Raw genomic sequence first — 14,142 nt, 5'->3', positions numbered from 1 at the left:
CCAGTTTTCCCACACCTCCCCTGGCCCCCATCATCTCTTGAAATTACAAGTAGCAGCTCTGAGATGATGCCTGCTGGCGGCTTGAACCTGCTGGGGTGGGATTCACCAGGCTCTGGAGAAAGCCCTCATTTACAGCAGCGCAGGTGGCTGGTTTCTCTCTTGGCTTATATCCGTTGCCCTCCTATCTTTGCATTTCGCTTGACAAGCGCTTCCCGAGCCCCTGTAATACGCCTGGCGTCGTGGCTTTGTTTCTCCAGTGCAAAGACCTCTCTCTTTTACAGGCAGAAACAAGAGGCGAATTAAGTTTTTCTCCCTTCTTCCTCTTCTTGAGGGGGCACCGTGGGGGTCCTTAGAGGCTGTGCGTGTGTGTGTGCGTGCGTGTGTGCGTGTGTGTGTACTTTGAAGGGTCCAGTTTGTTCCCGGCTCTCGGCTGCGCGTCAAGTTCAGACCTTCTTCTCTTCCCTCCAGCTCTTTCAGTTTATTTCAACAACCTGCTTTTTGAGGTCGGGTTGATATACAAAAACTGTACATATTTAGTGGGTACAACTCACCGAGCTGGGCCATAAGTACACCCTGTAAACTGTCATCACAACCTACGCCATAAATACATCCGTCCTCTCCCGAAGTTTCCCTCCACTTCTTTGCTGACATTATTACCTTCGGAACACCTAAGAGCTGCCATCTGAGCAAAGGCTTAGCCTGCCAACCCGTGTTAGTGCCGCTGCCCTGCACCGTCGGTCTGTGCAGTCAGTCAGTCTGCCCAGTGCACTCACCTTGCGTCACCAAACCTTGTATCCTCGGCTCACACCTTGCCTCCCCCATCCCCTGGTCCCTGACAACCACACTTCTATTTTCTGCGTCTATGGGTTTGACTACTTTAGATGCCTCAAGCAGTGGGTTCATGGAGTATTTATCTTTCTGTGTCTGGCTTCTTTCACTCAGCGTCATGTCCTCCGGATTGATACAGATCATCATGGACGGCAGGATTTGTCTTCTTTGTTAAGGCTAAATAATATTCCACTGGATGTCCTTGCCGCATATTCATTATTCCTTTCCCTGGGGTTATCAGGGCGTTTCTTTTCTTTTCTTTTCTTTTTTGCTTTGTTTTATTTTTTGGTTTTGTTTTTTGGCCACACCCATGGCATGTGGACGTTCTCAGGTCAGGGATCAAATCTTCACCACAGCAGTGACAATGCCAGGTCCTTAACCCCCTAGGCCACCAGGGAACTCCTGGGCTCACCTTTTTTTTTTTTTCTTTTCTTTTCTTTTTACAGTCACACCTGCAGCTTATTGGAGTTCCCAGGCTAGGGGTCAAATCGGAGCTTCAGCTGAGCCCTACACGGCAACTACAGCAACACCAGATCCAAGCCACATCTGTGCACCTATACTGCAGCTTGCCGCAATGCCAGGTCCTTAACCCACTGAGTGAGGCTGGGGGTGGAACCTGCGTCCTCACGGACACTCTGTCGAGTTCTTCCTGCTGAGCCACAACTCCTGGGCTCAGCTTTTTAAGGTAGGCGCCTCATGCAGCCCTTCTTGCTTCCAGAGCCGCCGCTCCCATCTCTCGCAAAGGGCCAGATGGCATTTACAGAAACATGCCATGAGGCATGCGTCCTGGGAGAGCCTCAGACCGTGGGCATCTGTCTCTTTAGAATTGGTTTTCCTTCACCTGGGAGGACGGGGGGTCCATACCAGCTCCTTTGCTTGCCATTTTGAAGTCAAGAAGTTAAAGTCATTTTCTCAAGGTTTCTGTCACTTCTTTGTTGTCACCTAGCCCTGATTACACAGGTCGTGGGACACTCCATTATTCCCATTTATGAAACACTCCACCAAGTTTGTGCATGTGTGCATAAGGAAGTACAGAGAAAAATCTGGAAGGGTGGATACGGAAGATGTCATCACGAGTGGCCTTTGGTGAGGGGAGGAGTTGGGAGACAGCTGTTCACAGTTACCATATATGTTTTTTAATTAAACTTTTACTTTTGGGATAATTGTAGATTCACAGTTGTAAAACACAATACAGAGGGATCCTGTGTACCTTGCAGCCAGGCTGCCCGAATGGTAACACCTTGCAAAACTGCTGACATAGGCAAGATACAGAGCCTCTCCATCAGCAGGAGCAGCCCTCCTGCTAATTCTGCGTAGCCACACCTGCTACCCTCTCACCTGGCCCTCTCCTTAGTACGGGCAACCACTCCTCTGTTCCCCGTTTCCTTCAATTTTTTTTTCTTTCTGTTTTTAGAGCCACACCTGCAGCCCATGCAAGTTCCCAGGCTAGGGGTCGAATCAGAGCTATTCTTCCATCGATCTCTGTGTCTAACCCGATTGCCAATACACAGTCTTGATTACTGCAGACACATAATAGTTCTCAAAATAGGGTACAACATTTCCTCCTATATTGTTTTTGGAAATTGCTTTAGCTACTCTGGTTCCTTTCCTTTCCCATTTAAATTTTAGAATAGTCTTGTTTATAGCTATGAAAAATCTTGCTGGGATTTTAATAGGAATTGCACTACCTGGATATCCGTTTGGGAAGAATAAGCATCTTTGCTATGTTGAGTCTTCTCCAAGAATACAATATGTCTATTTATTTAGGTTTTCTTCTTTTTTCGGGGGGGGGGGTTCTTTTCTGGCCGCCCTCGGCATATGGAGTTCCCGGGCCAGGGGTCAGATCCAAACCATGGTTGCCACCTATGGTACAGCTGCAGCAACCCTGGATCCTCAACCCACTGTGCCAGGCCAGGAATCGAACCTGCATCCTGGTGCTGCAGAGATGCTGCCAATTCTGTTGTGCCACAGCAGGAACTCCTTAGGTTTCCTTTTATTTCTTTGATCAACACTGCGTAGTTTTCAACATACAAATCCTATGCTAAGTTTTGTTAAATTTACACCTAAGCATTCTCCCTTTCTCTCTTTTTTTTTGGAGTGGTTATTAAGTGTATCACTTTTAAATTTTGGTGCCCAAATAGTTTCATTCGTATATAAAACTATGATACATTTTTGTATGTTTGTTTTGTATCCTGTCACTTTGCTGAACTCAATTATTAGTTCCATGAGGGTTTTCTTTTTTTTCAATTCTTTGGGATTTTCTAAATAGACAAAGATGTCATTTACAAACAGGCACAGCTTTATTTCTCCCTTTCAGATTTGTATGCCTTTTATTTCCTTTTCCTGCCCTCTTGCATTGGCTGGAGCTTCCAGTATTAGGTTGAATGAGTAATTGGACAAGACTTCCTCACTTTGTGTCCAGTCTTAGCAGGAAAGCATTTGGTCTTTCACTAGTACATATAATATAACCTGCAAAGACTTTTTCCAAACAAGTTCAGGGTCCAGGGGACTTGTCTTTTGGGGGCCTCCTTTTAACTCATTGGAGCCGGTGACTTGCTTTGGGTGTGCTTGTCCCTATCTTGCCTTGCCAGTGTCCAGTCAGGGGCTGACTCTGGTGGCCTAGGAACTCAGCAAACCTGTGAGGGGGGCCTCTCTCTGAAGAGACACCCTGTCCTGCCAGCCCTGGAGGTGGAAGGTGAGACCTAGCGGTGCAAGGTGGGAACATTCTTCAGGCGGGAGGGTTGGCAGCTCCATTTGAGGGACAGGGATGGAGAAGCAGGAGCCGCCCTCCCCAGGTACAAAGGGTGCTCAGCTGGGGCCTGGGCAGGGTGAGGAGACACTGCCGTCGTCATTCAGGGGCCCACCTGGAAGGGCTGTCATCTGGACTGGGAACAGGCTGGATTTGGGTGGCTGAGCTGTTTTTCCAAATCAAGGTATTTTTAACCAAGACGTAAGTTCTGAGCTGGATACCAAGCAAGACTCTATCTCCTCACCATCTGTAATTGCTTGTGACCTTATAAATCCCCTCGTCTCTGCGGGGTCGGCTTTATCTCCTTCCTGTTAGCTGGAGGCTGCGTTGTCTTCCACCGTCCTTAGCTATCAAGTGTCTATTTTGCACGAGACAGAGATAAAATACGGTCCCTCTCTACTAAAAGTCCCTACCCCGGGGGAGAGAGATGAAGGGAGCAACATTAAAAGGCAGCTTGGTAAGGGCTGCAACAGAGGCCACGGATGGGAGGTTGCTGGGGGCCAGGTGCCTTTTGCATGTTGGCTTACCCCACTTTACAGATGAAGAAACTGAGATTCCCAGAGGCCAGGCCCCTGTCATAGTCACACCCGGGATGGGGCTGGAATTCCATACACGATCTGGCTCATGGGTGACGTTGTTGGGGTGACACCTGTCCAGGGAAAGAGGGGAGCAGGATGGGGCAGGCGGGCTCCCCTCTGCAGTGTCCTCTGACAAAGCCTGGGGTCAAGCAGCAGGGAGCCCCAGAGTAAAGAGCAAGCTAGAAGGACTGTCCCTAGGATGGACGTGTGCCCAGAAGGATCAGACTCATATAGGGGCCCCATGTGAGTGTCCAGATGCTGCCTGATACATTAGCACAAACTTGGAGCTTAAAGCAGCAGAAACGTCTGCTCTTACAATTCTGGGGGCCAGAAGTCTGAAATCCATCCCGATCCTTGCAAAGCCTCTAGGGGAGAATTCTCCCTCACCTCTCCCAGCTCCTGGGGGCTCCTGCCATTTCTGGACTTGTCCTGTCTTGCAGCTGCCACTCCAAGCTGTGCTCTGTGTCCCTGGCCCCCTTCCCCATGTGTTCCCTAATCTCCTTCTAGAAGGTCACTGGATTTAGGACCCACTGTAATCTGGTACCACCTCATCTTAACCAAGTCCATCTGCCAAGACCTATCTCCACATAAGGTCGCATTCTGAGCTTTCAGGTAAACATGAACTTGGCGGGGAGACGTGATTCAGCTGGGTAGAGTCCGTATTCAGAACTGGAAGAGTTTTCAGAAGAAGGGAACTCTGGATGGGACCTGGAACAGGGGTGGGGTGGGGGGGACAGCATGTGCCCAGGCCCTGAGGCTGAAGAGCTGCCGCTGTTTCGGTCTGATTAGAACAGTCTAGAAATGGGGCAGAGTCGGGGTTGCCTGACAGGCAGGGGTCTCCAGAGCCATGTTCTGGAATCTGGCCTTTATCCTGAGCTGTGGGAGGACCCTAACCTGGGGTGGGGGTGGTGGGTGGGGGGTCAGTCTCCTCCATCTCCCCAAGGGGCTGGGGCCTCTGGGACAGGGTGGGTGAGCAGAGTCTGTCCCTGCCTGCCCTCCTGGCCTCCCTCGGGAGGACACCGGACCCCACCCACCGCCTGCTCCTCCCCCGCACCCCCTCTCCCCGCCCCCATCCCTGTGCCCAGGCCACCAGGGATCCACATTTGGAACTGGATCACCTGCACGAATAGGGGCCACGAGAGCAAAGCCGGAGGATGAGTGCGGCAGTGCAGGCGGGGGGCTGGGGGCTGGAAATGACAGGACTCCTGCCACACAGCGCAGGTCCCGCCACGCAGGTGCCAGTCAGGCTGGGCCGCAGCGCTCAGGTAAGGAAGCAGGGGGTGTGTGGGCTCAGCTGCAGGAGGCAGAAAGCATCACGGTCCTACTGGGCCTCGTCTCTGGGTTGGAGGGCAGGCAGCGGAATGTCAGGGAGGGGCCTCCTTCCCGGATGTGGCTGCTTGTTGGATGTCGATCGAGCAGCCTGTCTCCGGCCACTCTGTGTCCCTCCTGCCTCCCTGGGGACAGGGCTGTTCCCGAGCTTGGTGCAGGAATCCCTGTCCCTCTTGAGGACTTCAAGTCATCTTCGAAACTGCGTTCCTTCCAGCTGGTCGATCTCAACCTCGGGAGGTCCCGCGATTCATTTCCTTTTTGAAAAAATTTATTTATTTACTTTAGGGCCGCACAAGCAGCATAGGGAAGGGCCTGGGCTAGGGGTGGTACTGGAGCGACAGCTGCTGGCCTCCGCCACAACCACAGCCACAAAGATCCGAGCGGTGTCTGCAACCTACACGCAGTTCACGGCAAAGCTGGATCCTTAACCCACTGAGTGAGGCCAGGGATCGAACCCATATCCTCATGGATACTAGTTGGGTTCTTAACCTGCTGATCCACGATGGGAACTCCCACGCAGTTCATTTCCTGCCTGGAGGTGGGACCAGACACAAGCTGGCAAAGCAGCTCCTCCCCTTGCCCGCCCCCCCCCCCGCCCCCACTCTGAGAAATTCCTGGGTTGTCATCATCAGCAACCCACCTCACTCAGAGGGAACTCAGACCTCCAGCCTGCTCTGCCTCTATGCTCAGCCAAGCCGGTTGCCATGGTGACAAGCCCATGCTGCATCTCCAGCATAATGCCAGCATCTTCCCAGGATCTGCCCAGCCTGGCCCCAGACACAGCCCAGGGACAGGAAAGAAAGCCGAGGAGATCAAACAGCAGGAGAGGAAGTGGGAATGGGCCAGGGGAGCGAAGGGTCTTCGGTGATGGCATCAGATGGCCGTGTCTTTCGTCAGTCAAATCCTGCTGCTGCCCTGAGTTGTTTCCTTGGTGGAAGTGGCCAAAGTTGTCCCAAGACCCAAACCATGGTGCTCACCAGGCTTTTACTTGGGGGGAGGGCGGTGGGAGGTGGGGGCAGAGGTTTTGGGTCTGTTTTTGAGCTTGTAAATGTCTATTGAGCCCTTATTGACCACACAGGGGCTCCTGCGGGGATGCGGGAGGCAGCAGCCTGCAGGTGGAAGCCTCGCCTCTGCGGCCCCCGGAGCAGGGGCAGCTGGAAGGGGAGCTTTCCACGCTGGCCTGCAGAGCCAAGCCCCAGCCTGGATTGTGTGCTCAGGTCTCCTGAACGAAACAGCCTCTGCAGACACAGGCTTGTACGGTGATAAGGACGGTGTGGGAGGAGAAGGCTTTTCCTTGGCTCGCCTGCCATTCCAGGCGTGGGCTGGTCCCCCTGGAAGACCACCCTCGAGCTGCGGGTTCCCCGCCCAGGGCTGTGGTGAGTCAGAGGGCCGAGGTGCCAAGGGCAGGAGCGGGGGCTCCTGAGGAGAGCAGGTCCCTGAACAGAAGCCAGGGCCCTGAGGCCCAGTCTCCAGACACTCAGAGTCTGGATCCACTTCCTAGCCCCAGCCAGGCTTTCCGGAGCATCACGGGCTCCTGTACGCAGAGTCTCTGTCTCAGCGTGTGGTGCTTAGTCTAGCTCGTCAATGTGGCCGGACCGAGTGCTCAGTGTAGTTCATGAAACACGCATCGAGGTGCCACGGGGAAGACACTCTGTGCATGTGGCTCACGTGTACAGAGAGCTGACTTACAAAAAGACCAAGAGTCCCTGCTGTGGGTCAGCAGGTTAAGAACCCCGCATAATCTCCCTGAGGATGTGGGTTCAAACTCTGGCATTGCTCCGTGGGTTAAGGATCCGGCGTTGCTGCAAGCTGTGGCATAGGTCGCAGACACAGCTCAGATCCCGAGTTGCTGTGGCTGTGCCATAGACCAGCCGCTGCAGCTCTGATTCAACCCCTAGCCTGGAAACTTCCATACGCTACCAGTGTGGCCTGAAAAACAAAGCAAAGAAAAAGAGAGGACCCCCAACAATGTGGGTGGGCCTCGTCCAATCAGTCGAAGGCTTTAAGAGCAAAATCTGAGGTTTCCTAGGGAGGAAGAAATTTTGCCTCTGAAATGCAGCAGCTCCTCCTGCCTGAGGCCTGGCAGGCCTGCCCTGTGGATTTCAGACTTGCCAGCACCCCCCGTCACCTGAGCCAGTTCCTGAAAATAAATCTCTCCCTGGAGACCCCTGGCTGATACTCCGATGGCTCTGAAGCCTGTTCCAGCAGCTTCCCCTGTGCCCAGGGCTCTGTGTTGACATGGGGTGGCCTGGAGGGAAGACGGGGAGGGCCGCTCTGGCCACACGGCCATGGCCTGACGATTCGAGTGGCTGAGCTCTGGCTTAGTTTAGTAAGCGGTGAGGTTGAGGGTTTTGAGCACGAGCGTGGCACCCGGGACAGGAGAGAATGGGCACAGCCATTGGGAGGAGGAGAGAAGCAGAGGGAAGGTGTGACGTGTTCAGCCAGGGGGACCCAGGAGGAGAAATACAGGGGGAGCCGGGACTCGCTCCCGAAGAGGTAACGTTGTGTCAGGAGCAAGAGAGGCTAGCAACAGACAGAAACCAACGGATGCTCCAGTACTTTTTCCATTTATTTGTTTGTTTACTTATTTATGTATTTAGTCATTTTTAGGGCCATACCTGCGGAACATGGAGGTTCTCAGGCCAGGGGTCGAATCGGAGGTACAGCTGTAGGCCTGCACCACAGCCACAGCCACATCAGATCCAAGCTGCATCTGCAACCTACACCACAGCTCACAGCAATGCCAGATCCTTCACCCACCACCCGAGGCCAGGGATCGAACCTGTGTCCTCATGGATGCTCGTCAGATTCGTTTCCACTGAGCCACAATGGGAACTCCCTTATTTATTTATTTTTAGGGCCACACCTGCAGCATATGGAAGTTCCCAGGCTAGGAGTTGACTCAGAGCTGCAGGGGCTGCACCTGTGGCACAGGCGCAGCAACTTGGGATCCGAGTCGGATCCATGACCTACACTGCAGATCGTGGCAATGCCAGATCCTTAACCCACTGGGCAAGACCAGGGATTGAACCCGTGTCCTCATGGTTCCTAGTCGGATTCGTTTCCGCTGTGCCACAACGGGAACACCTCCAGCTGGGAAACGTTATTGGCTATGTGTTCCAGGGAGGCCAACTCCTTTTGCTGCCTGCCTCTTCACCCCCGCCCACCACCTACAAAATGAGATAATAAAATGATGTGCCCTTTCAACGAGAAACAAACTAGGTTCTGGAACGCATTTCCTCCCACCCCGTCCTGGCAATCTCTCACCACTAATAATAGACTTAATTATTTAAATTTAATTTGTTAGAGGTTTGATGTTTAATTTGAAAACCCTCATGAATTATTAATATTTAATAAATAATAAAATTTAATATCTATTAACTGGGGTTGAAATATATAAACTATTTCATTTCTTAATTCAATGTCTATTTTGAAAAATAAAACAGAGAAGAATTATGCCTCCCAGTCATCAGACCCTTGTGGAAATCGCAGCCCCTGTCCCCTGTCCATGAAAACACGGTGCCTGAGCGGGACCCCTGCGCCCTGGGGCTGGCTGCACGGAGAGGAGGGAGAATCCAGAGGCTGGGGGGCCACCCCCTCGCCTCCCCCAGACCCAGGCCTGTTCTCAGTGGCCCCATCACCCCCATTTCCCCTGTGGAGCTGCCTGCAAAGTAGGCGACCTCCCAAGAGGAAGGCAGCAGACTCAGGAAGGGGGCTCCTTGTAGGGAAATCAGACTGCACATAAACAGACACCCCCCCCGTGCTTTTTATTTGAATATTTTTTTTAAAAAATTGAATGTTTATTTTATGTAATTAATTTATTTATTTTTAATTTAGGGCCATACCCACGGCATACCGAGGTTCCCAGGCTAGGGGTCGAATCAGCACTACAGCTGCCAGCCTACACCACGGCCACAGCCATGCAGGATCTGAGCCACGTCTGCAACCTACACCACAGCTCACAGCAACGCCGGATCCTTAACCCACCGAGCGAGGCCAGGGATCGAACCTGCGTCCTCATGGATACTAGGCAGATTCGTTAACCACTGAGCCACGACGGGACCTCCTTTATTTGAATATTAATTGGCATTGATATACAGCGTGTGTCCAGTGACACTGGCAGTCAGTCACTGATGAGGTTCTGGGACAGCTGCTCCTGGATTTTGACACAGAGGTTCCTGGAAAGCAGGCTGACGTCCTTCCCCAGCAGCCATGGATGGACAGGGGTCTTCTGTGTCTCCCCAGAGGTGACACATCTGCCTTTCATGGGGACAAGGAGCCAGGTGAGCAGCCACACGACTGGGCTGACCTTGTCACACGCTTAGGAGAGAAGCCCTGGGCAGGTGAGCCCCATGGGCCCTGGGCTTCTCCAGCCTCCCTGGGGCAGGGGCTCCCTCGCTCTGGAAGGATGCACGGGCTTTCCCCGGTCATTCCATCCTCAGAGGAAGAGCAAGACCCCAGACAGGCAGGATCCTGGTGCACACAGGCCACCTGGCCGGAGCCTGCCTGCGGTGCTGGGTCAGCTGCGGCTGAGCCAGGGCCAGCCGTCCCAGGACCTCCTGTTGTCCAGCAGACCCACTGGTGTGGGTTGCACTGACAGGGGCTGGGCCAGGCCTGCAGCATGGGGAAGTTCCCAGGCCAGGGCTCAAACCCAAGCCACAGCCGTGGGACAAAGCCAGTTCCTTAACCCCTAGGCTACCAGGGAACTCCCAGGGGGCGGCGTTCTTTATCACAGCTTCTCCGGGGCAAAGCCTTTGGCCCCTACGCAGCATCTCTTCCCACCCCAGGATGCAGGACCCTGTACTCCCCCCTGGCATCTGTACCCCACCAGCTGCAGGGTGCAGGATGGGCTGAGCCCACTGAAGAAGGAGCCGGGCGGCCTGTCCTGCCACGGGGAAGGATCCGGGGAGAAGCGGGTTCAGAGCGGCCTGGCCAGTTCTAACCCTCCCAGCTCCAGCTTCCTGCGGCCGCCTCACCACCGCGTCTCAGGCTGAAGGATTGCGTGGAGTTTTAAATGGGAGAGAAGGGGCATTTCTGATCTCATTTTCCAGTATTTCAGCTGTGCCATAATCTATTTACCACACAATTTGTGTCACTTTGATAAGCGGCTGCTTCAGGACTGCATTTATTAAAATCAAGAGCGGGGACAGCTTTCAGGTCTCTCAAGAATCGTAATAAATGTTTGAAATTGGTCATTACGGTGTTTGCGCTGGTTCACGTCGTAAACTCCATCCTGGTGACAAACACTCACATCTGTGACGACAGTGGCCAAGGCCTCGCCTTGACGCTTCCGAGGTCGGGGAAGGGGGAACCGGTGGCGGGGGTGGGGGGGGGGCGCGGGAGGGCGCGGGAGCCCCCCAACCCTGGCTCCAGGGGTCCCGCATGGAAAGAAGCAAGACGGCCCCCAGGGACCGTGTCTGTCCTTCCTCCGCCCTCTGTCCTCCGCCAAAACCGTCTCGTTCCGTCTGGGTGCCAAGGCCCCCTCTCCACCCCCCACCCCTGCCAGGGCTGCCCTCTGAGGACACGGCAACTTCGTGGCTAGTCTGCTATTTCCTCGGGGGGGTTACAGCTTTGAGGAGTAACCCCGACCTCAAATATGACCCCTTCTCAGAGACTCAGGGTCTGCGGGCCGTTGACCCCAGCCAAGGAGGAGGGTCCTTGAGGCCATCAAAGGGATGGGAGGAGTCAGGGAAGAGCCATGCTCCTGCCTCTGTGGCGTTGTGGGGCACGTGGCCTCAGAGCGACACCCCAGAGAAGGTGACCTGAGCGTGAAAACCATTTCCGTTAGAGACGCCCAGAATCGGAGCAGGTGGCGGGGGAGGGGGGCGCAGCTTGGTGCTGGGGGCGCAGAATGGGAAGGATGGGGGAGGGGCATATATTTTAGGGGTCGAGTTGGAGCCATAGCCACTGGCCTACACCACAGCCACGGCAACACAGGATCCTTAACCCGCTGAGCGAGGCCGGGGACGGAACCCGCATCCTCATGGATGCTAGTCTGGTTCGTTAACTGCTGAGCCATGAAGGGAACTCGCAGCACTTTCTTTCTGAGGGGACTTCAGAGCTGACGTCATTCCCCCAGGTGTCCGAGGAGCCCCCCTGCGGTGGGCACTGTCCTGCCACCAGGCCTGGGTCCATCCGCAGAGGAAGAGCTAAGGGTGCAGGTGACCCCAGGTCCACTGGCGGCAGGAGACCCGGGACACAGGGGCTTGGAGTGGGCAAGGGAGTCGGGCGGCCCCTTTGGGTCACGGGCTCTCTTTGGGGAAAGGCACCCACATTTTGTTTGTGTTCAAGGGCTGGTGAAAAGAAGTCCTTTGTGTTCTAGCAAAAGAATTGAAAACCTTCTCTGAGAAAAGGGTTTTAGCAGGGCAGTGGCTGAAGGTCACGGGTGAGCTGGCCTTGTTGCAGGGGGTGTGGGAGCACAGGGGAGTCAGACAGACAGACAGACAGAGACTTTTAACTAAAACCTCACAGAGAGAGCTGAACCGTCTACGCACACCCCGTGTTTCTTAAATAAAACTCTTCCCCACAGATGTAAAAGTGCCTTTTTCTTCACTATAGTTCTATATGCTATATAAAAAGAAAACAAATAAACCTTTCAGGGGTCTGAATTTAAAAGATATATATATATATATATATTCACCTTGCAGAAATTTTGAAAAATATAGAAAAGAATAAACACAAATATATGTTTCATAAAAGAACGGTGATCTACCAGCCTGGAGACGGCTGCAGGGACATTTTGATGTGTTTTATGTGCATCTTTCTGCTCTCTCTCTCTCTCCCTTGTTATTTTTTTGTCTTTTGCCTTTTCTAGGACTGCTTCCACGGCATATGGAGGTTCCCAGGCTAGGGGTCTAATCGAAACTGTAGCTCTGGGCCTATGCTACAGCCACAGCAACACGGGATCCGAGCCGCATCTGCAACCTACACCACAGCTCACGGCAGCGCTGGATCCTTAACCCACTGAGCAAGGCCAGGGATGGAACCCGCAACCTCACGGGTGCTAGTCAGATTTGTTAACCACTGCACCACGACGGGAACTCCGCATCTTTCTGCTTTGTGTTCAGTTTGGATGGGGGGCTTGGACTCTGTGGTGGGGGCTTTCACCAAGACAAACCTCCCCCCCAGCACCCCCCACAATGGTTTCAGTATTTCTGGGGCTACCTGCTGAAAATCACACTACATCTGGTGGTCTGCCCGTGGCCAGCCACCCCTTTCCTGATAGCATCCACATAGGAACTTGGGGTGATAGGCTGTGTCAATACAGGCTCATCATTGGTTGCAAAGGTAACCATTCTGGGGGGATGTTGATGTCGGGGGAGGCTGTGCACGTGCCGGGGCAGGGGGTAAATAAGACATTTCTACCTTCCTCCCAATTTTGCTGAGGACTTAAGATTGCTTCTTAAAAAATTACGTCTTAAAACATTTTTTTCAAAAAATGTTCACATCTATGTAACCATCACCACAATTAAGGTATACGTAAGATATTTACATCAACCCCAAGAGCTCCCTGGCGCCCCTTTGGGACAATCCCCTCTCTTCCCGCAGGCAGTACTGAGCTGCTTGCCGTCTCTAGGATTTGCATGGGCGCTGGATCACAGATCATGCCTCTGCCGTGTATCACCTGAAGCTCTTTGGCTTCTTTCATTTAACATAATGCTTTTGAGATTCATCCATGTGGTTTTATGCGTCCACAGTTCTTTCCTTTTTGCCACGGAACCATCTTCCGGTGCATGGGTGTATATTACTTTATCTATTCACGAGATAATAGACATTTGCCTGCATCTAGTTTAAGGTTGTCATAACTAAAGCTAGCATTCGTCTTCTTGCGTAGAATTTTGCATGGACACACGTTTTTATTTCTCTTGAGCAAATACAAAGGACTGGGCTTTCTGGGTCATATCCCAAGTGTCTGTGTAGCCTTCTAAGAAGCTGTTTTTCAACCTAGCTGCATCATTTTACCTTCCCACTTCCAATGTGTGAGTTCCCATTGCTCCACACCCTCGTCAACACTTGGAATTGTCGGTCTTAATCTTAGCCATTCCAGTGGTTTGTATGATAGTATCTTCTCATGGCTTTAGTTTCCTCTCTCTGTTTATTAATGATGTTAGGCAGCTTTTCATGTGTTTATTGAACTTTTTTAAGTTTTAAAAAGTTAAATTATTATATATGAGCCACCCTCCTCCAGCAGCACCCTCCCCCCACATCGCCCCTGCACCAGAAGTGACCACTGTTAATTCCTCTCAAAAGGCATCCAGTCTTTTGAGACCTCTGCCTATGAATAAGCAGTCAGTACACACATCTTCCCATGTCACCATCCAGAGAGCTGCCTTTTCCTTCGTAACCATCCCCTAACCCTGGTTCCCTCCTCCCCCTCCCTCTCCCTCCAGCTTCTTGTCCAGCCCATCACCAAGGCCAACTTTACCTTCCCCAATCCCTCAATCTCCCCTCCTCCATCAGAGCCTCCATCACCTCTTGCCCCAAGCGTGGCCTCTGACTCATCTCCCACATCCTTTTGATCCATCCTCCATAGAGCAGCCAGGGTACCAGGTGGCTCCCTCTTACCCACAGTTCTGCCTCCTCGGTTTCAGTTACCTGTGGTCATCCGCAGTCTGAAAATATTAAATGGAGACTCCTGGAAATAAGCAATTCATACGT

This window comes from Sus scrofa, chromosome 12, assembly GCF_054392235.1.
Source record: "Sus scrofa isolate SSC_HxYL_T2T_F1_AM1 chromosome 12, Sscrofa_HxYL_maternal_Yorkshire_Landrace_v2.0, whole genome shotgun sequence".
NCBI classification, from domain to species: Eukaryota; Metazoa; Chordata; class Mammalia; order Artiodactyla; family Suidae; genus Sus; species Sus scrofa.
The sequence above is the reverse complement of the archived record's forward strand: the minus strand, read 5'-3'. Positions refer to the sequence as shown.